Here is a 21,474-nt window from a genome sequence, read left to right on the forward strand (position 1 = left end):
TCTCCCTTTTTGTGGAGAATGGGGTCTCGCTATGTTGCCCAGCCTGGTCTCGAGTTCCTGGTCTAAGCGATCCTCCGTCCTCTCCCTCCCAAAGTGCTGGGGTTACAGGCTTGAGCCACTGTGCCTGGCCTATGACTAAAGCCTCATCTGCTGCCACCATCTCAAAAAAAAAAAAGAAAACATTTGTAATAGGTAGTTATTTATGTTGTAGGGTCTCCCTGTGTTGCCCAGGCTGGTCTTGAACTCCTGAATTCAAGCCATCTTCCCGTCTCGGCCTTCCAACGTGTTGAGATTACAGGTATGAGCCACTGTACCTAGCGCTATATATATTTAAAAATATATTTTGGTACAATACCACTGATTTGATTATGGAAAAAATATATATATTTTGGGCCGGGCACAGTGGCACACACCTCTAATCCCAACACTTTGGGAGGCCAAGGTGGGTGGATCACAAGGTCAAGAGATTGAGACCATCCTGGCCAACATGGTGAAACCCTGTCTCTACTTTTAAAAATACAAAAATTAGCTGGGCGTGGTGGCACGTGTCTGTAGTGCCAGCTACGGGGAGGCTGAGGCAAGAGAATCGCTTGAACCCGGGAGATGGTTACAGTGAGCCGAGATCACGCCACTGCACTCCAGCCTGGCAACAGAGCGAGACCCCATTTTAAAAAAAAAAATTGTTAAGGAACAGCTCTCAATCCCTCACCCAGGCTGGAGTGCAGTGGTGCAATCGTAGCTCACTGTAACCTCAAACTCCTAGCATCAGTGAATCCTCCCAGCTCAGCCTCCCAAGTAGCTGGGATTACAGGGAGGCACTACCACACACCTATAATTTTTAAAAAATTTTTGTAGAGAAGGAGTTTCACCATATTTCCCAGGCTGGTCTCGGACTCCTAGGCTCAAGCGATCCTCTTGCTTTGGCCTCCCAAAGCACTGGGATTACAGGAGTGAGCCACCATGCCCAGCGGATTACATCGTCTACCAGGGTGCCCCTTATGCTTAACCAAGAGGCACAATCAATCAATAGTTTTTAAAAGTAATTGCAATTTGTGAAGAATGCTGTTGAAAACACGTGGGTGGGCTGGACTGGAGAATAACAGGGACAAATCTTTATTTATTTGTTTATTTTTTCTTTTCTTCTTTTTTCTTTTTTGAGACAAAGTCTTGCTCCATAACCCAGGCTGCAGTGCAGTGGCGAAATCTTGGCTCACTGCAACCACCGCCTCCCAGGTTCAAGAGATTCTCCTGCTTCAGCTTCCCAAGTAGCTGGAATTACAGGCACGCACCACCACGCCTGGCTAATTTTTCTATTTTTCTCAGAGATGGGGTTTCATCACGTTGGCCAGGCTAGTCTGGAGCTCCTGACCTCAGGTGATCCACCTGCCTCAGCCTTCCAAAGTGCTGGGATTACAGGCATGGGCTACCGCACCCAGCCTATTTTTTAAAATTTATTTTATTTTATTTTATTTGGTTTTTTTTTTTTTTTTTGAGATGGAGTCTCACTCTGTCACCAGAATGGAGTGCAGTGGCATGATCTTGGCTCACTGCAACCTCCGCTTCCCAGGTTCAAGCGATTCTCCTACCTCAGCCTCCTGAGTAGCTGGGACTACAGCTGCGTACCACCACACCCAGCTAATTTTTTTGTATTTTCAGTAGAGATGGGGTTTCACCATGTTGGTCAGGATGGTGTCAAACTCCTGACCTCATCATCCGCCTACCTCGGGCTTTCAAAGTGCTGCGATTACTGCCATAAGCCAGTGCACCCAGCCTACTTTTTTTTTTTTTACTTTTTGTAGAGATGGGGCCTCGCCATCTTACTCAGGCTGGTCTTGAACTCCTGAGTTCAAGCAATCCGCCCACCTCTGCGGGACAAATCTATTTTAGACTGAGGGGCAGAGAGGGGCTCCCTGAAGAGGGGTGTTTGCACTGAGACCCAAAGGATCAGAATAAGGAGAAGAGGGAACCATGAGGGTGACAGTCCTGATACGGGGCCCAGGCCTTGTGGGTTACTGGATCTATGGGTTTTGGTGTGGATGCAACAGGTGGACAAGGAGGTGACCACATGAGATAAGGTTGGGGAGCTGAGCAGGGTCCCGTCACCCAGGGTCATGCAGCTGTGGCAAGATTCTGGCAGTTTTTAAGCCTGTTGGTCGTGAATGTTAGTTGCAACATCAAACGCCACTCACAGAAACTCTATCAAGTTGGGTTCTCAGTGTGCGTTCTCAGTGGGGCTTCTTGAGGAGGAAACAGAGGGTCCAGGAGGCCCCCACAGGAGTCACTACCTGAGCTGCACTCACATTGAGGTCTCCCAGTTCTCCCCCCTCAGCCTCCCAATGTCCTGGGATTGTGGGCGTGAACCACCACACCTGGCCCACAAGCTGCAATTACCTAATGTATGTGTCCCTTCCCCCAACCAGGTTGTAATCTGTATGAGAGCACATATACATAGAGTGGTGTGGCCGGCCACAGTGGCTCACACCTGTAATTTTAGCACTTTGAAAGGCCAAGGTGGGAAGATCACCTGAGATCAGGCATTTGACACCAGGCTGCTCAACATGGTGAAACCCCGTCTCTACTACAAATACAAAAATTAGCCGGGCATGTAGCAGGTGCTTGTAATCCCAGCTACTCAGGAGGCTGAGGCAGGAGAATTGCTTGAACCTGGGAGGCGGAGGTTGCAGTGAGCCGAGATAGCACAACTGCACTCCAGCCTGGGCAATGGAGAGAGATTCTGCCTCAAAAAACAAAACAAAACAAAAAAACAGTGTCCCAGCAAATGCTCCATAATACTCTGTTCTCCAAAACAAATTTTTAAAAATCCGGTTTGTGTTATCTGCCAGTTTCCATGGTGTAAATACTCCACCTTGGTCAGTTTCAAGCTGCCAACTGATTTCCCTGAATGCGGAGTTGGGCAGTGCTGTGTAGCAGCACACTCTTAGCTAATATCTCCTTTTTGGTGTTTTCTTTGTTTGTTTTTTGAGATGGAGTCTTGCTCTGTTGCCCAGGCTGGAGTGCAGTAGCGCAATCTTGGCTTACTACAACCTCCACCTCCTGGGTTCAAACAATTCTCCTGCCTCAGTCACCCCAGTAACTGGGACTATAGTCACACACCACCAGGCCCGGCCAATTTTTTGTATTTTTAGTAGAGACAGGGTTTCACCATGCTGCCCAGGCTAATCTGGAACTCCTGACCTCAAGTGATCCACCCGCCTCAGCCTCCCAAAGTGCTGGGATTATAGGCATGAGCCACGGCACCTGGTTCGCATCTAGGTCTCTTAAAGGACTCCAGGAACCATGCCCAAGCCCTGACACCGCTTGATGGGAGTGCCCACTTGCCTCCGAGCCCCCATCCGTACCCTGCACCTTACCTGAGGCGGTGGAACTGATGAAGATGGCCACACTGCTGGGTGGAGGTGCTGGGAGGGGGCCGGCTTCACCCTGGAGAAGCCGCCGGCGGGTACTCGGGCTGAGGGGGCCCACGCTCATTGCTGCCCACCCACCGAAATGACCCTTCCCCTAGAAAGGGTCTTGGGTTCAGGGACCTCATGCCAGCCGCCCGGGAGTCCAGTCGGGCAGGGCCATCAGGAGCGGGGTGCCTGTTTCACCTTCCGAGGCTCCCCCAGTGACCCACAGCCCCCACCACCTCCAGCGCCTCTCGGGAGCTCAACCAGCTCCTCTCCACTGCTTTCCCGGGTCTGCAAGCACTCGTGAAGGGTATCAGACAGTGGCCTCCCCGCCAAGCCCTCTGGATATTGGCTCCTCTAGGCACGGGAGTCCTCTTCCCAGCTCCTCGTCCTGAGAGCTCAGTGGTCGCCACAGCAACTGCGGTTTCCCAGTGCTAGGCATTGGGGCCTGGGGACCAGCCAATCTCTCGAACACCTGGGTCCCCTGGGGCCTTCCCATGTAAGTTGAGCCCGAGCCCAGGTGTGCAGAGGAGACGCTGGGAGCCATGCCCAGCCCCACGGCCCAGGCAGGGAAGACAAACGCTTGATGAAACTCCCACCCTATCCCGCCCTTACCACGCCCTCCCACGAGGCAAAGTCCTTCTGCGTCCAAGCACTGCCGGTGCTATTTCAAACAGCAGTTCTCACCTGGGGACCACTTAGCCCCCAGGGAACACTGGCAATGTCTGGAGACCTTTTCAGTTGCCATCAGTGGGAGATGCTACTGGCATCATGTGGGTGGAGACCAGGGATGCTATTTAACATCTGACAATGCACAGGAAGCCGCCCGCTGAGAATGATCCGTCCCCAACTGTCAGCAGTGTTGAAAAACTGAGAAAGCAGTTTTAGGCCAGGAGCAGTGGCTCATGCCTGTAATCCCAGCACTTTGGGAGGCCACAGCGGATGGATCGCCTGAGGTCAGGAGTTCAAGACCAGCCTGGCTAACATGATGAAACCCCATCTCTACGAAAAATACAAAAATTAGCCAGGCATGCTGGTGGCACAGGCCTGTAGTCCCAGCTACCTGGGAGGCTGAGGCAGGAGAATCACTTGAACTCAGGAGGTGGAGGTTGCAGTAAACTGAGATCGCGCCACTGCACTCCAGCCTGGTAACAGAGTGAGATTCCATCTCAAAAGGAAAAAAAAAGAGACTAGTTTTAAATCAGCTCTACTAGCTGGGCACAGTGGCTTGTGCCAGTAATCCCGGCTATTCAAGAGGCCAGGGAGGATAACTTGAGCCAGGAGTTCAAGACCAGCCTGGGCAACATAGTGAGACCTCATCTCTGCAAAAAAAATTTTTTTTAAAAATATAGCCATGGCTTGGTGGTGCACACCTGTTGTCCCAGCTACTTGGGAGGCTGAGATGGTAGAATTGCATGAGCGCAAGAGTTCAAGGCTGCTGTGAGCTATGATCATGTGCCTGTAATCCCACCACTTTGGGAGGCCAAGGTGGACGGATCACTTGTGGTCAGGAGTTCAAGACCAGCCTGGCCAACATGGTGAAACCCCGTCTCCACTAAAAATACAAAAAATTAGCTGGGTATGGTGGCAGGCACCTGTAATCCCAGCTACTTGGGAGGCTGAGGCAGGAGAATTACTTGAACCTGGGAGGCAGAGGTTGCAGTGAGCCTAGATTGCACATTATACTCCAGCCTGGGCAACAAGAGCAAAACTTCATCTCAAAAAAAAAATTTTTTTTGTTTTGTAGAGATGGGGTCTCGCTGTGTTGAGTTCAAGGCTGGAACTTGGCAGGTTCCTGGCAGGAAGCCATCCCCCCACCTGAGCCTCCCAAAGTGCTGGTATTACAGGCATCAGCCTCCACGGCCAGCCATGATCTAACATTACTGAAAATGCCCTGGTGACCCAAATCCTGCCCAGCGTCTTCATAGCTGTAGCAAACCGCCGCTGGAGGCAGGGAGAACAAATGCGTACCTTGGCATCCATGAGGCTAGTTTGAATGCCGGCTCCTCCATCGCCCTCCTGGAGGACTTAAGCAAGGGGGCTCCCTCTCGGGGCACCAGCCGCGTGGTCTGTGAAATGAAAATAAGAGTCATTCAGGGCGCTCGTCTCTGGAGCCATATATGAGGTAGCACAATGTGTTAGCAGATCAAAATTAATGCCAAAAATATCCACCATGAACAAAATATCACCAAGGCAGTCGGGAGATAGGTTTGTAAAATACAAGTGATACTGACTCTGCAGGACTGTCGGGCGTTTTCAAACCTTTGTGTGTTTTGCTCTTACGATCCTCTCTGCCTCAACTTCCCTTCCCTGCCTTGTCCCCCTGGGACAGACTCTGCCAGTGAGGGATCCCCAAGAGCACCCTCTCAGGTTCCATGATTGCTTAAGATTCAGAGAATTAAAAAATGGTGTTGTAGGCCGGGCGCAGTGACTCACGCCTGTAATCCCAGCACTTTGGGAGGTGGAGGCGGGATGATCACCTGGGGTCAGGAGTTGAAGATCAGCCCGGCCAACATGGGGAAACCCTGTCTTTACTAAAAATACAAAAATTAGCCGGGTACGACAGTGCACATCTGTAATCACAGCTACTTGGGAGGCTGAGACATGAGAATCGCTTGAACCCGGGAGATGGAGGTTGCAGTAAGCCGAGATCGCACCACTGCCCTCCAGCCTGGGCAACAAGAGCGAGACTCCGTCAAAAAAATAAATAAATAAATAAATAATAAAATAAAATAAAACAAAAAAAAGCTGTAGTACTCCAAGATACTCATAGGTTATGGTGAATGGATATAAACTAAAATCAGCTAAGGGGCCGGCTGCAGTGTGGCTCATGCCTGTAATCTCAGCACTTTGGGAGGCTGAGGCGGGATGATTGCTTGAACCCAGGAGTTTAAGACCAGCCTGGGCAACACAGGGAGACAACATCTCCACAAAATAAAAAATTAGCCAGGGCCGGGCGTGGTGGTTCACGCCTATAATTCCAGCACTTTGGGAGTCCAAGAGTTCAAGACCAGCCTGGGCAACATGGTGAAACCCCATCTCTTCAAAAAATTAGCCAGGTGTGGTGGTGCACACCTGTAGTCCTAGCTATTCATAAGGCTGAGGATCACTTGAGCCTGGGAGGCAGAGGTTGAAGTGAGCCAAGATCATACCACTGTACTCCAGCCTGGGCAACAGAGCGAGACCCTATCTCAGAAAAAAAAAAAAAAAAAATCAGCTGGGCATGGTGGCTCACTCCTGTAATCCCAGCACTTTGAGAGGCCGCGACAGGCGGATCACAAGGTCAGGAGTTGGAGAGCAGCCTGGCCAACATGGTGAAACCTGTCTCTACTAAAAATATAAAAATTAGCTGGCATGGTGGCATGTACCTGCAATCCCAGCTACTCAGAAGCCTGAGGCAGGAGAATCGCTTGAACCTGGAGGCGAAGTTTACAGTGAGCCGAGATTGCACCACTGCACTCTAGCCTGGGCGACAGAGCAAGACTCCATCTCAAATAATAAAATTAAAAAAAAAAAATCTCCCTAGACATTGCTATGTCCTCTAAGGGGCAGAATTCCCCTTGCTTGAAAACCCCTAGTCTAATGCATTTAGCTTATTTCAACCTCAGGGCCTTTGCATGTGCTGTACTTGAATGCTCTATCCTGCATCTGTCCATGTCATTCACATTTTAGCTTCAATGTTACCTCCTCCTGAGAGGCCATCTCTGACCATCCGACCATCCCACTGCGTAGTGACCCCTTAAGCCACTCCCGATGCCATCGCCCTATTTTAATTTTCATCACGGTACTTACCACCAGCTGATAATGTTGCTACGTGTCTGTTGTTTGTCTCTCCCACAAGAAAGTGAGTTCCATGAGCCCAAGGATCTTGTCTGGTAAGGTTGGCGTGCCTGGCACGTAATAGGTGCTCAGTAAATTATCGTCCCAACAACAGGTTCATCCACGACTATTTCTCTTTCTTGACTTCTGTTTGTTGCCGAAGAAGACGGCTGAGCAAGACTGGGCTTCTCCAGGAAGGACGGAGGCCCTTTGCAGTGTCATCACTCTGGCCGCCCCTGGGGGCTCCAGCCTCTCTTTTGTCCTTGCTGGTAGTGGAAGGGCCAATTTAGACTCCTCTGGGGAAGTAGGTTAGAGGGGACAGTTTCCTGGCCTCGGCGCCACCCGGAAGACAAGCCCCTGGCTATCCTAGAAACTTTTGTCTTAGGTATTTCATGGGTCTCTCCTTGCCCAATTCTCCCAGCAACTGGGATAATGAAATAAATTGTTTGCACTCGGGCACCAGCTTAGCCGGGCACTCCGCCCAGACTTGGTGGTTAACCATTGTGTGCCAGGCTGATACGGCTTCTCGTAAGAGATGCCATTTGCTGATGGTCTAGGAGGTGCCAGTTGGGTGGCATTTGGCATTAGCAGTCCACATAATTACCCCAAGAGATGGACATTACGATCCTATTTCATGGATGAAGAAAACAAGATGCAGAAAAGCGAAGTCCCTTGCCTGTGATGCTTCATGACTCTGGACTTGAAATTTCTCACCAACCCAGGAGTTTGGTGAGACAATGAAATGTATTTATATAGTGAATGAGGCTAGCACCATGCCTACATCACAGGAAGGGCCTGCGAGATATTAGCCATGATTAATTACCATTAAAACTCCGAAACCAGGAGCGGTGACTCATACCTGCAATCCCAGCACTTTGGGAGGCCGAGGCGGGCGGATCACCTGAGGTCAGGCATTCCAGACCAGTCTGGCCAATGTGGTGAGATCCCCATCTCTACTAAAAATACAAAAATTAGCTGGGCATGTGATGCATGCCTGTAATCCCAGCTACTTGGGAGGCTGAGGCACAAGAATTGTTTGAACCCGGGAGGCAGAGATTGCAGTGCACTCCAGCCTGGGCAACAGAGCAAGACTCCATCTCAAAAACAAACAAACAAACAAACAAACAATAAACTTCCAAGGCTGAGCGTGGTGGCTCACGCCTCTAATCCCAGCACTTTGGGAGCCCAAGGTGGATGTATCACCTGAGGTCAGGAGTTCAAGACCAGCCTGGTTAGCATGGTGAGACCCCCATCTCTACTAAAAAAAAAAAAACAAAAATTATCTGGGCGTGGTGATGCACACCTGTAATCCCAGCTACTTGGGAGGCTGAGGCACGAGAATTATTTGAACCCAGGAGGTGGAGGTTGCAGTGAGCCGAGATCGAGACTGCTTTCCAGCCTGCGCAACAGAGCAAGACTCCGTCTCAAAAAGTAAAAAACAAAAATCACTCCTGCCAGCTTCCCTCAACAAGTGGTAGAGTCGGGAATCAAGCCCAGTTTGGTCTCCAAGGTCAAGGTTCCAGCAGGTGTTAAGGAAATCTCTCTTCAGACCATGACTTCCTGACCTCAACACTGCCGACATTTGGAACTAGCCTTTTTTTTTTAGACAGAGTCCTGCTCTGTTGCCAGGCTGGAGTATAATGGCGTTATCTTGGCTCACTGCAAACTCTGCCGCTCAGGTTCAAGCAATTCTCCTGCCTCAGCCTCCCGAGTGGCTGGGATTACAGGCACCTGCCACTGCACCCTGCTAATTTTTTTGTTGTTGTTGTATTTTTAGTAGAGACAGGCTTTCACCATCTTGGCCAGGCTGGTCTTTAACTCCTGAACTCAGGTGATCCACCTGCCTCAGCCTCCCAAAGTGCTGAGATTACAGGTGTGAGCCTCCTCGCCTGGCGGGACTAGACTATCCTTTGTTGGGGGGCCTGTCCTGTCCAATGTAAGGTGTTGAGCAGCCTCTGGCCTCCACCCACAAGATACAAGTAGCACACACATGCTCCAATCACGACAACCACAGATATTTTCCCACACTGCCGAGTGTCCCCTGGGGATTAGAGTCAACCCCTCCCTCACTGCCCCACCTTGAGAATCACTGCTTTACTGCCAGAAATAATGAAGCTACCATATTTAATAATAATGTTACTTTATTTAATAATGTTACTATATTTTTAGGGATAGAAGTGTCAGATGCTTGGTCAGGCCAATCCCAGCACTTTGGGAGGCCGAGGTATGCAAATCACCTGAGGTCAGGAGTCCAAGACCAGCCCGGCCAGTATGGTGAGACACCCCCAACCCCGCATCTCTACTAAAAACACAAAAATTAGCCATGTGTAGTGGCAGGTGCCTGTAATCCCAGCTACTCTCAAGGCTGAGGCAGGAGGATCACTTGAACCTGGGAGGCGGAGGTTGCAGTGAGCAGAGATTATGCCACTGCAATCTAGCCTGGGTGACAGAGCAAGATTACGCTCCATCTCAAAAAAAAAAAAAAAAAGAAGTTTCAGATGCTGCCAGGCACAGTAGGATGCTCCTGCAGTCCTGGCTACTGGGGAGGCTAAGGTGGGAGGATCGCTCCAGGCCAGGAGTTCAAGACCAGCATCAGCAACATAGCAAGACCCCATCTCTACAAGAATAGCAATAAAAAATTTGCTGGGCATGGTGGTGTGTGCCTGTAGTCCCAGCTACTTGGGAGGTTGAGGTGGGAGGATCACTTGAGCCCAGAAAGTCAAGGCTACAGTGAGCTATGATTGCCTCACTGCACTCCAGCCTGGGCAACAGAGCAAAAGAGCAAATCCCTGACTCTTTAAAAAAAAAAAAAAGGCCAGGTGCAGGGGCTCATGCCTATAATCCCAGCACTTTGGGAGGCCAAGGAGGGCAGATCACCTGAGGTCAGGAGGTCGAGACCAGCCTGGCCAACATGGTGAAACTCCGTCTCTACTAAAAATACAAATATTAGCCAGGCGTGGTGGCAAGTACCTGTAATTTCAGCTACTCACGAGGCTGAGGCAGGAGAATTGCTGGAACCCAGGAGGTGGAGGTTGCAGTGAACCGAGATCATGCCATTGCACTCCAGCCTGGGCGACAGAGCAAAACTCCATCTCAAAAAAAACAATTTAAACAACTTCCCAAGGTTCCTTGGCAAGGAAGTGAGCTGACAGTCAAATTCAGATATATAACTCAACAGTTATGGGCTAAACTGGAACCTACAGATATTAAAAAATTATTGGCAAAGTTTTCAGAAGTTTTTGGAGCGTGACTATGGTATTGTGGTTAGGTTTTTATTTTGTTTTGTTTTGTTTTGTTTTTGAGACAGAGTTCACTCTTGTTGCCCAGGCTGGAGTGCAATGGTGCAATCTTGGCTCACTGCAACCTCCGCCTCCCAGCTTCAAGCGATTCTCCTGCCTCGCCCTCCTGAGTACTGGGACTACAGGCACCCACTACCACTCCTGACTAATTTTTTGTATTTTTAGTAGAGATGGGTTTCACCACATTGGCCAGGCTGGTCTTGAACTCCTGACCTCAGATGATCCACCTGCCTCGGCCTCCCAAAGTGCTTGGATTACAGGTGTGAGCCACCACGCTGGCCTGGTTAGGTTTTTAAAGAGTCTGGGCCAGGTGTGATGCCTCATGCCTGTTATCCCAGCAGTTTGGGAGGTCAAGGCAGGAGGATCACTTAAGCTCAGGGGTTCAAGACCATACTGCCAACATAGTGAGACTCCATTTTTACAAAAAATTTAAAAATTAACTAGGCATGGTGACATATGCCTGTGGTCCCAGCTACTCAGAAGGCTGAGGTGGAAGGATCACTTGAACCCAGGAAGTTGAGGCTGCAATAAGCCATGATCACGCCACTGCACTCCAGCCTGGGCAACAGAATGAGACCCTGTCTCAAAAAAATAAATAAATAAGAGTTTGTATGTTTTAGAGACATGTAACAAAATATTTATGGAATAATAAGATAACTGAAATTTGCTGCAAAATAATATCTAACAGGGAGGAAAATGGGGTGGGCACAGGGTGGGGGAGGTTGCGTAGGGGCTGATGGTGGCTGGGGTGGGCTGCGGTCCATTATACTATTCTGACTACTTTAATGAGTGTTTTAAATTCTCTATCAAAATATCCTTCAGCTGGGCGTGGTGGCTCACACCTGTAATCCCAGCACTTTGGGAGGTGGAGGCGGGTGGATCACCTGAGGTCAGGAGTTTGAGACCAGCCTGGCCAACATAGTGAAACCCCGTCTCTACTAAAAATACAAAAATTAGCCAGGCGCAGTGGCAGGCACCTGTAATCCCAGCTACTCGAGAGGCTAAGGCAGGAGAATTGCTTGAAACCAGGGGGCAGAGTTTGCAGTGAGCTGAGATCCCGCCACTGCACTCCGGCCTATTGACAGAGTGAGTCTTAAAAAAAAAAATTCTTCAATTTTGTATCTTAAAAAATAGAGTCAAGAAAAGAACAAAAGAAAAAAAAATAAAAATAAATAAATAATTATTTATTTAAATAATAAATTTAAATAATATTTTAAATAAATTTATTATTTAAATAATAAATTTAAATAATCACAGTGGTCCACGACTGTGATCCCAGCACTTTGGTAGGCCGAGGTGGGCCGATCACTTGAGGCCTGGAGTTTGAGACCAGCCTGGCCCACATAATGAAATGCCATCTCTACTAAAAATACAAAAAAAAAAAAAATTAGCCAGGTGTAGTGGCATACGCCTGCAATCCCAGCTCCTTGGGAGGCCGAAGCACGAGAGTTGCTTGAACCAGGGAGGCGGAGCTTGCAGTGAGCCGTGATCGCACCACTGCACTCTAGCCTGGGCGACAGAGTGAGATTGTCTTTAAAAAAAAAAATAAGTGGCTGGTGTGGTGGCTTACACCTGAAATCCCAGCACTTTGGGAGGCCAAGGCAGGAGGACTGCTTGAGCCCAGGTGGACCAACCTAGGCAACATAGTGAGATCCCATCTCTACAAAAAATAAAATTAGCCAGGCAAGCAGGTGCGGTGGTTCATGTCTGTAATCCCAGAACTTTGGGAGACTGAGGTGGATCACAAGGTCAGGAGTTCAGGACCAGCCTGACAAACATGGTGAAATCCCGTCTTTACTAAAAATACAAAAACTAGCTGGACGTGGTGGTGCACGCCTGTAATCTCAGCTACTCAGGAGTCTGAGGCAGGAGAATCACTTGAACCCGGGAAGCAGAGGTTGCAGTGAGCCAAGATCGTGCCACTGCACTCCACACTGGGTGACAGAGAGAGACTCGGTCTCAAAAAAGAAAAAAAAAATTTATCCAGGCTTGGTGGTGCATGCCTGTAGTCCCAGCTACTGGGGAGGCTGAGATGGGAGGATCACATGATCCCAAGGCTGCAGTGAACTGTGACTGCACCACTGCACTCCAGCCTGGGTGACAGAGTGACACCTCAATTTTGTTTTCAAATACTCATATCACTATACATTAAGTAACCATGAGCCCTGGGCTAGGGGATTCCTGTGCAGTCGACCTTAGAACCAACACAGGGGTTAGGAGTACCGAGCCCACCCCTGCAGTCAAAAATCTGGGTGTCATTTTTGACTAACAGCCTACTGCTGACCAAAAAGCCTTACTGATGACACAAACAGTTGATGGACACTGATTTTGTACTTTCTATGTATCATATACTGTAATCTTGCAATAAGTAAGCTAGAGAAAAACAAATGTCATTTTAAAAATCCTTTTTTTTTTTGCCAGGCACTGTGGCGCATGCCTGTAGTCCCAACTACTCGGGAGGCTGAGGTGGGAGGATCACTTCAGCCCAGGAGTTCTGGGCTGCAGTGCGCTATGCCGATCGGTTGTCTGCACTAAGTTCGGCATCAATATGGTGACCTCCCAGGAGTAGGCGACCACCAGGTTGCCTAAAGGGGGGTGAACTGGCCCAGGTTGGAAACAGAGCAGGTCAAAACTCCCGTGCTGATCAGTAGTGGGATCACACCTGTGAATAGCCACTACACTCCAGCCTAGGAAACATAGTGAGACCCATCTCTAAAACAATAAAAAATAAATAAATCTTTTTTTTCTTTTTCTTATTTGTTTGTTTGTTTATTTATTTTGAGACGGAGTCTCTATCACCCAGGCTGGAGTGCAGTGGCATGACCTAAAAAAAAAAAAAAAAAAAAAAAACAGTGTCTGGGCATGTTGGGTCACACCTGTAATCCCAGCACTTTGGGAGGAGGATTGCTTGAGCCCAGGAGTTCGAGGCAAGCCTGGGCAATATAGTGAGATCCCATCTCTACAAAAAATAAAAGAAATTCACCAGGTTTGGTGGTGCATGCCTGTAGTCCCAGCTACTGGGGAGGCTGAGGTGCAAGGATCATTTGAGCCCAAGTGATCACTGCAACCTCCGCCTCCCAGGTTCAAGCAATTCTCCTGCCTCAGCCTCCTGAGTAGCTGGGATTAGAGGTGCTCCCCACCATGCCTGGCTAAGTTTTGTATTTTTAGTAAAGGCGGGGTTTCGTCATGTTGGCTAGGCTGGTCTTGAACTCCTGGCCTCAGGTGATCCACCCGCCTTGGACTCCAAAGTGCTGGGATTACAGGAGTGAGCCACCATGCCAGGCCAGAAAATTCAAAGAAAGAGAAAATGTATTTACTATGGATGAAGTGGAAGTGGATCATCACAAAAGTGTTCAATCTTGTTGTCTCAATCTTGAGTAGGCTAAGGAGAAGGAGGAGGAGAAAGAAGAAGAAGAGAGGAGGGCTTGGTCTTGCTGTCTCAGGGGTGGCAGGGGTGGAAAAAAATCCATGCCTAAGTGCACCCATGCAGTTCAAACTCGTGTTGTTCAAGGGTCAGCTGAAATTTCCTTCACCATCCCTGCGTGGCTAACATTATAAACCCACTTTTGGCCAGACGCAATGGCTCACACCTGTAATCCCAGCATTTTGGGATGCTGAGGCCGGTGGATCACCTGAGGTCAGGAGTTCGAGACCAGCCTGGCCAACATGGTGAAACCCCATTTCTACTGAAAATACAAAAATTATCTGGGCGTGGTGGCAGGCACCTGTAACCCCAGCTACTTGGGAGGCTGAGGCAGGAGAATCGCTGGAACTCGGGAGGCGGAGGTTGCAGTGAGCCAAGATCGCGCCACTGCTCTGCAGCCTGGACAACAGAGCAAGACTGTCTCAAAAATAATAAATAAATAAATACATACATACATGCATACATACATACATACATACATCCCACTTTGCAGAAGAGGAATCTGAGCTGGGAGATGTTAATCCAATCAAACTGAGGAAGGTGCACTGACTGCGCATGAGTGGGGAAGCAGCGCCCCCTGGAGGCCATCACACGAATGACCAGAATCAACTTTGAACCCAGGGCGGAGTGGAGGGAGAGACGCTGGACAGGGAGCAACATCGGGGGAGAACAGTAAAAAGCAGAAAAAAGCAACAACGATGAAGAATAGTTTTTCCAATTTTTTATTGTGTCAAAATAATACATAATATTTAAATACATTTTTATTTTTAATTAATTAATTAATTAATTAATTTTGAAACAGAGTTTCACTCTTGTTGCCCAGGCTGGAGTGCAATGGCGCGATCTCCGCTCACTCCAACCTCCGCCTCCCAGGTTCAAGCGAGTCTCCTGCCTTAGCTTCCTGAATAGCGGGACTACAGGCGCGCGCCACCACGCCCGGCTAATTTTTTTTTTTTTCTTTTTTCTTTTTTTTTTTTAGTAGAGACAGGGTTTCACCATGTTGGTCAGGCTGGTCTCAAACTCCTGATCTCAAGTGATCCACTGGCCTCGGCATCCTAAAGTGCTGGGGTTACAGGCGTGAGCCACCTCACCCGGCCTTAAATACGTTTTTTAAATTATTACTATTTTTAGAAACAAGGTCTCACTCTGTCACCCAGGCTGGAGTGCAGTGGCACAGTCATAGCTCACTGCAGCCTTGAACTCCTGGACTCAAGCAACCTTCCCACCTCAGCCTCCAGAGCAGTTAGGACTACAGGTGCACGCCACCATGCCTGGCTAATTTTTTTAATTTTTAATTTTTGGTAGAGATGGGGATCTCACTATGTTGTCCAGGCTGGTCTTGAACTCCTGGCCTTAAGTGATCTTCCCACTCTGGCCTCCCAAAGTGCTGGGACTACAGGCGTGAGCCACCGCGCCTAATAATTATTTTTTTAAATTAAAATGAATGCAGAAACCACACCATGAATAAAATATCGAGACCGATTTATTTATTTAATTTTATTTATTTTTTTTGACACAGGCTTTCCTATCACCCATGCTTGAGTGCAGCAGCATGAACACAGCTCACTGCACTCTCAGCTTCCTGGGCTCAAGTGATCTTCCCACCTCAGCCTCCATAGTAGCTGGGACTACAGGTGCATACCACTACACCTGGCTAATTTTTAAATTTTTTGTAGAGATGGGGTCTTGCTATGTTGCCCACGCTGGTCTCAAAACCTCCTGGACTCAAGCAATCCACCCACCTTAGCCTCCCTAAATGTTGGGATTACAGGCATGAGTCACCACGCCTGGTCTCAGACGAATGTTGTTGTTTTGAGACAAAGTCTCACTCTGTCACCCAGGCTGGAGTGCAGTGCTGAAACCTTGGCTCACTGCAACCTCCACCTCCTGTGTTCAAGCGATTCTCCTGCCTCAGTCTCCCGTGTAGCTGGGATTACAGGTGCCGTGCCACTATGCCAGGCTAATTTTGTATTTTTAGTAGAGACAGGGTTTCACCATGTTGGCCAAGCTGATCTTGAACTCCTGACCTCAGGTGATCTGCCCGCCTCAGCCTCCCAAAGTGCTGGGATGACAGGCATGAGCCACACCACTCGGCCCTGTTGTTTTTTTGAGACAGACTCCACTGTCTCACTCAGGCTGGAGTGCAGTGGCATGATCTCAGCTTACTGCAACCTCCACCTCCCAGGTTCAAGCGATTCTCGTGCCTCAGCCTCCCAAGTAGTTGGGACTCCACACACGTGCGACCACACCTAGCTAATTTTTTTTTTCGCTACCACTCCCCCTAATTTTTGTATTTTTAATAGAGTGGGGTTTTGCCATGTTGGCCAGGCTGGCCCAAACTCCTGGCCTCAAGTGATCCTCCCACCTCAGCCTCCCAAAGTGCTGGGATTACAGGCATGAGCCACTGCACCCAGCCCCATGGTCAGTTTCTATTGAGGAAATATGGATATTTGAAGGATGGTAAGATGCCATTTGTGCAGTTCAGAGTTTGATAAATTTCTCTTGCTTTTTACCTAGTAAATTGCAATGTACATTTCTTCTATGAATTATCAGACATGTAGGGTTAGAAAAGATCTTCAACATCATCCTGTCCAGGGGTTGGCCAACATTTTCTTCAAAGGGCCTGAGAGTGAATATTTTCAGCTGTGCAGGTAAGGTTGTCTGTTGAAATCACTCAACTCTGCTGTTGTAGCACAAGAACCACTATAGGTACCAGGCGCAGTGGCTCACGCCTGTAATCCCAGCACTTTGGGAGGCTGAGGTGGGTGGATCATCTGAGGTCAGGAGTTTGAGACCAGCCTGGCCAACATGGCGAAACCCCATCTCTACTAAAACTACAAAAATTAGCCAGGAGTGGTGGCAGGTACCTGCAAATCCCAGCTACTTGGGAAGCTGAGGCAGGAGAATCGCTTGAACCTGGGAGGCGGAGGTACAGCCGAGATCACACCATTGCACTACAGCCTGGGCAACAAGAGTGAAACTCCGTCTCAAAAAAAAAAAAAAAAAAACCTCTGTAGGCGATAAGTAAACAAATGAGCTTGGCTGCGTGCAAAGAAAACTTTATTTAAAAACACACGTGGGGGCCAGATTTGACCCGTGGGCCATGGTTTCCCCACCCTTGACCTAGTTTAACATTTTCTTTTTTTCCTCCGAATCATTTTACTATGTACCAAGTTATCTTTTTTTTTTTTTTTTTTCAATTGAAGCAGAGTCTTGCTCTGTTGCCCAGGCTGAACTGCAGTGGCTTGATCCCGGCTCACTGCAATCTCTACCTCCTGGGTTCAAGCAATTATCCTGCCTCAGCCTCCTGAGTAGCTGGGATTACAGGTGCCCGCCACCACACCGGCTAATTTTTGTATTTTTAGTAGAGACAGGGTTTTGCCATGTTGGCCAGGCTGGTCTTGAACTCCTGACCTCAGGTGATCTGCCCACCTTGGCTTCCCAAAGTGCTGGGATTACAGGTGTGAGCCACCGGGTCCAGCCTACACATCACATGGCAAGTTCGTAGCAAAACCAGAGCTCACTCTCAGGCCTGCCTACATCTGTCTTTGTGCAGTCACTTTCACCTCTCAGCTGACTTGAATGACCTCAATTTCCTCCACTAATTGAGCTGGGAGTTTCCCTAGATGCCTTCAGGCAGGTGCTAACAAGAAAGCACAGTGTAAACGCAGTCATAACACCCATGTCTGTGGTCACAGTAGGATGATGATCCGGGAACCAGGAGAGCAGGATGACAACTTGCCTTTGCTAATACCTACTCTGGGTATTATTTGCTGACGCCTGCTCGGTGTCAACGGTAATGCTGAATTCTTCCCATGCATGTATCTTACACATCCCAAAAGAGAATCAGAGACATGAAATGTACAAGAAAAAGCGTAGCTTTAGAATGAGATGGGACTAGATTTCAATTCTTTTTTTTTTTTTTTTTTTTGAGATGGAGTCTCACTCACTCTGTCACCCAGGCTGGAGTGCAGTGGCGCAATCTCGGCTCATTGCAACTTCCACCTCTCAGGCGCAAGTGATTCTCCTGCCACAGTCTCCTGAGTAGCTGGGATTACAGGCATGCGCTACCATGTCCGGCTGATTTTTTGTATTTTGAGTAGAAATAGGGTTTCGCCATTTGGCCAGGCTGGTCTCGAACTCCTGACCTCAGGTGATCTGCCCGCCTCAGCTTCCCAAAGTGCTGGGATTACAGGCATGAGCCATGATGCCAGGCCTGGATTTCAATTGTGATCCACTGTCAGTAATAGGTGACTGATGTCAACTCACCTTAGCATCCAGCCTCATTTATTTTCCATAAAATGAGAGTAACAAACCACTTTGAGAATGTATTATATATAAAATACCTGCTTATGGCTGGGTGTGGTGGTTCACACCTGTAATCCCAGCACTTGAAGTCAGAAGTTTGAGATCAGCCTGGTCAACATAGTGAAACCCCCGTTTCTACTATAAATAGAAAAAAATTATCTGGGCATAGTGGCACACGCCTGTAATCCCAGCACTTTGGGAAGCCAAGGTGGGTGGATCGCTTGAGCTCGGGAGCTTGAGACCAGTCTGGGCAACATGGCAAAATCCTGTTTCTTCTAAAAATACAAAAAATTAGCTAGGCATGGTGGTGCATGTCTGTAGTCTCAGCTATCTGGGAGGCTGAGGTGGGAGGATGGATTGAGCCTAGGTGGTCAAGGCTGCAACGAGCCGAGATGGCACCACTACACTTCAGTCTGGGCAACAGAGTGAGACTGTCTCAAAAAAAAAAAAAAAAAAAAAAGATGATAAGTTTTATGTTGTGTATTTTACCAGAGTTTTTAAAAAAGGTTAAAAAGGGCCGGGTGCGGTGGCTCAAGCCTGTAATCCCAGCACTTTGGGAGGCCGAGGCAGGTGGATCACGAAGTCAAGAGATCGAGACCATCCTGGTCAACATGGTGAAACCCCGTCTCTACTAAAAATACAAAAAATTAGCTGGGCATCGTGGCGCATGCCTGTAATCCCAGCTACTCAGGAGGCTGAGGCAGGAGAATTGCCTGAACCCAGAAGGCGGAGGTTGCGGTGAGCCGAGATCGCGCCATTGCACTCCAGACTGGGTAACAAGAGCGAAACTCCGTCTCAAAAAAAAAAAAAAAAAAAAGGATAAAAAGAAACTTTTTCTCAAGCCAAGAGCGAGGAAGTTACTGAGCATTAACTCCTGCAGCTAAAATTAGCCTGGACTTTAGAGCAGATCCTGGGATTTCTCACACCCACACTGGGACAAAACCCCCAGCCTGCCCCGCCAATCATCCCCCGCCTGGCCAGTGGCTTGCATCCCCCCTTCCCAGAACAGGCTGGGAGGCTATTTTGGTACAATCTGTTCCCTTGGAAAATGAAATCTCAGAACAGTTGTGCCAGAAGGCAGAGTGCCAATTTATCTCCAACACCCACCAGGTGCTAGATGAACCCTACCAGGCGGGCTCTGCGAGCACTCTGACAGAAGCGGCATTTGTCCCAACTTCAGACCTCACTTTGTGCCAAGGACTTTCCAGTCACTCTTCCTAGCCGTCCTAAGAGGAAACTGAGGCTCAGAGAAGGGGAGTTACTTGCCCAACACCACGTGTCTCAGAGATTAAGAGCTAGGATTTGGCTGGGCATGGTGGCTCACGCCTGTAAACCCAGCACTTTGGGAGACCGAGGTGGGTGGATCACTTAAGGTCAGAAGTTCGAGACCAGCCTGGCTAACAGGTGAAACCCTGTCTCTACTAAAAATACAAAAATTAGCCAGGCATGGTAGCACTCCCCTGTAATCCCAGGTACTCGGGAGGCTGAGGCGGGAAAATCACTTGAACCTGGGAGGCAGAGGTTGAAGTGAGCCAAGATGGCACCAGTGCACTCCAGCCTGGGCAACAGAGCAAGACTGTCAAAAAAATAAGCCAGAATTTGAACAGATTTGGGAAACCCCAAAGGTTGCACTCTTTGTCCTTTTCTTTTTAGATTAAGGTAGAATTTAGCCACAAAGTTCTGCAAGGTTTTTTTGTGGCTTTTGTTTGTTTATTTGTTTGTTTTTGAGACAGGGTCTGGCTCTGTGGCCCAGGCTGGAGTGCAGTGGTGCGATTTCAGCTCACTGCAACCTCTGCCTCCCAGGCTCAAGTGATTCTCCCACATCAGCCTCCTGAGTAGCTGGGACTATAGGCACATGCCACCATGCTCAGCTAAGTTTTGTATTTTTTTGCAGATACAGGGTTTCACCATGTTACCCAGGCTAGTCTCAAAGTCTGGCCTCAAGTGATCCTCCCACCTCAGTCTCCTTTTGGGCCATGACGCTGGGCAAATTCTGCAGGTCTGTACAAACACGTATAGTTGTGTAACTACTGCCACATTAAACATGCAGGACAGTCCCTTCCCTCCCAAAATTCCTCTGTCCCTTTTGTGGATAATCTCTCCTTCCACCTCAGCTCCTGGCAGCCACTGATCTGTTTTCCATACTTAAAATTTTGTTGGCTGGGCTCAGTGGCTCACTCCTGTAATCCCAGCACTTTGAGAGGCCGAGGTGGGTGGATCATGAGGTCAGGAGTTCAAGACCAGCCTGGCCAACCAACCTGGTGAAACCCCATCTCTACTAAAAATACAAAAAATTAGCCAGGAGTGGTGGCTGGCAGCTGTAATCCCAGCTACTCGGGAGGCTGAGGCAGAAGAATCGTTTGAACCCGGGAGGCGGAGGTTGCAGTGAGCCGAGATCGCACCACTGCACTCCAGCCTGGCGACAGAGTGATATAAGGTCTTTTTTTAAAAAAAATTTCTTATTTTTTAGCACCAAACTGATTGAGATAAGGTCTTTAAAGAGATGATTAAGTTAAAACAATTTTGTCCCTTCTTTTTTTTTTTTTTTTTTTTTAGACAGAGTCTGGCTGTATTGCCCAGGCTGGAGTGCAATGGCACAATCTCAGCTCACCGCAACCTCCGCCTCCCTGATTCGAGCCATTCTCCTGCCTCAGGCTCCCAAGTAGCTGGGACTACAGGCCCCCGACACCACACTTAACTAATTTTTGTATTTTTAGTAGAGGCAGGGTTTCAGGCTGGCCTCAAGCTCCTCACCTCAAATGATCCACCCATCTCAGCCTCCTGAAGTGCTGAGATTACAGATGTGAGCCACTGCACCTGGCCCAAAATTGTGTCTTTTCTAAAATGACCTACAGCTGAGTATGTGGCATACACCTGCAATCCCAGCCACGCAGGAGGCTGGGGTGGGAGGATCCCTTGAACCTGGGAATTTGAGGCTGCAATGATCCATGTTTCTGCCACAGCACTCCAGCCTGGGTGACAAAGCGATACCCCATCTCTAAAGATAAAAAGTCCTGCAAACAGGAGCACACAGTACGTAGCCTCTTGGATTTGGATTATTTCATTTAGCAAATGTATTTAAGATTCAATCACACGCTATAGAAGCTCACTCCTTTTCACTGCTGCATAATGTTCCACCGTTTGCATAAACCAAGTAGTTCCTCCACTTGTCAACTGATGGACATTTGGGATATTCCCAGTTTTTGGTATGACCCAA

The 21,474-nt window shown here is 48.6% G+C and overlaps 1 protein-coding gene across 3 annotated transcripts in view; it reads right to left on the bottom strand.

The window, feature by feature from the left end:
* NWD1 (NACHT and WD repeat domain containing 1) overlaps positions 1 to 7,477 on the bottom strand; it is an 87,200-nt gene extending 79,723 nt beyond the window's left edge. For all 3 annotated transcript variants that reach the window (XM_064381671.1, XM_064381670.1, XM_064381673.1), the window contains exons 1-2: positions 7,200 to 7,477; positions 5,379 to 5,476 (exon numbers count right to left, since the gene is read on the bottom strand). The gene's annotated coding sequence lies outside the window, so the exon portion shown is untranslated. The remainder of the gene's footprint in view (positions 1 to 5,378; positions 5,477 to 7,199) is intronic.
* Positions 7,478 to 21,474: the final 13,997 nt, after the last annotated feature.

The sequence above is a fragment of the Aotus nancymaae genome, unplaced genomic scaffold (genome assembly GCF_030222135.1).
Source record: "Aotus nancymaae isolate 86718 unplaced genomic scaffold, 86718_ANA_hifiasm-v0.15.2.pri h1tg000028l, whole genome shotgun sequence".
NCBI lineage: Eukaryota > Metazoa > Chordata > Mammalia > Primates > Aotidae > Aotus > Aotus nancymaae.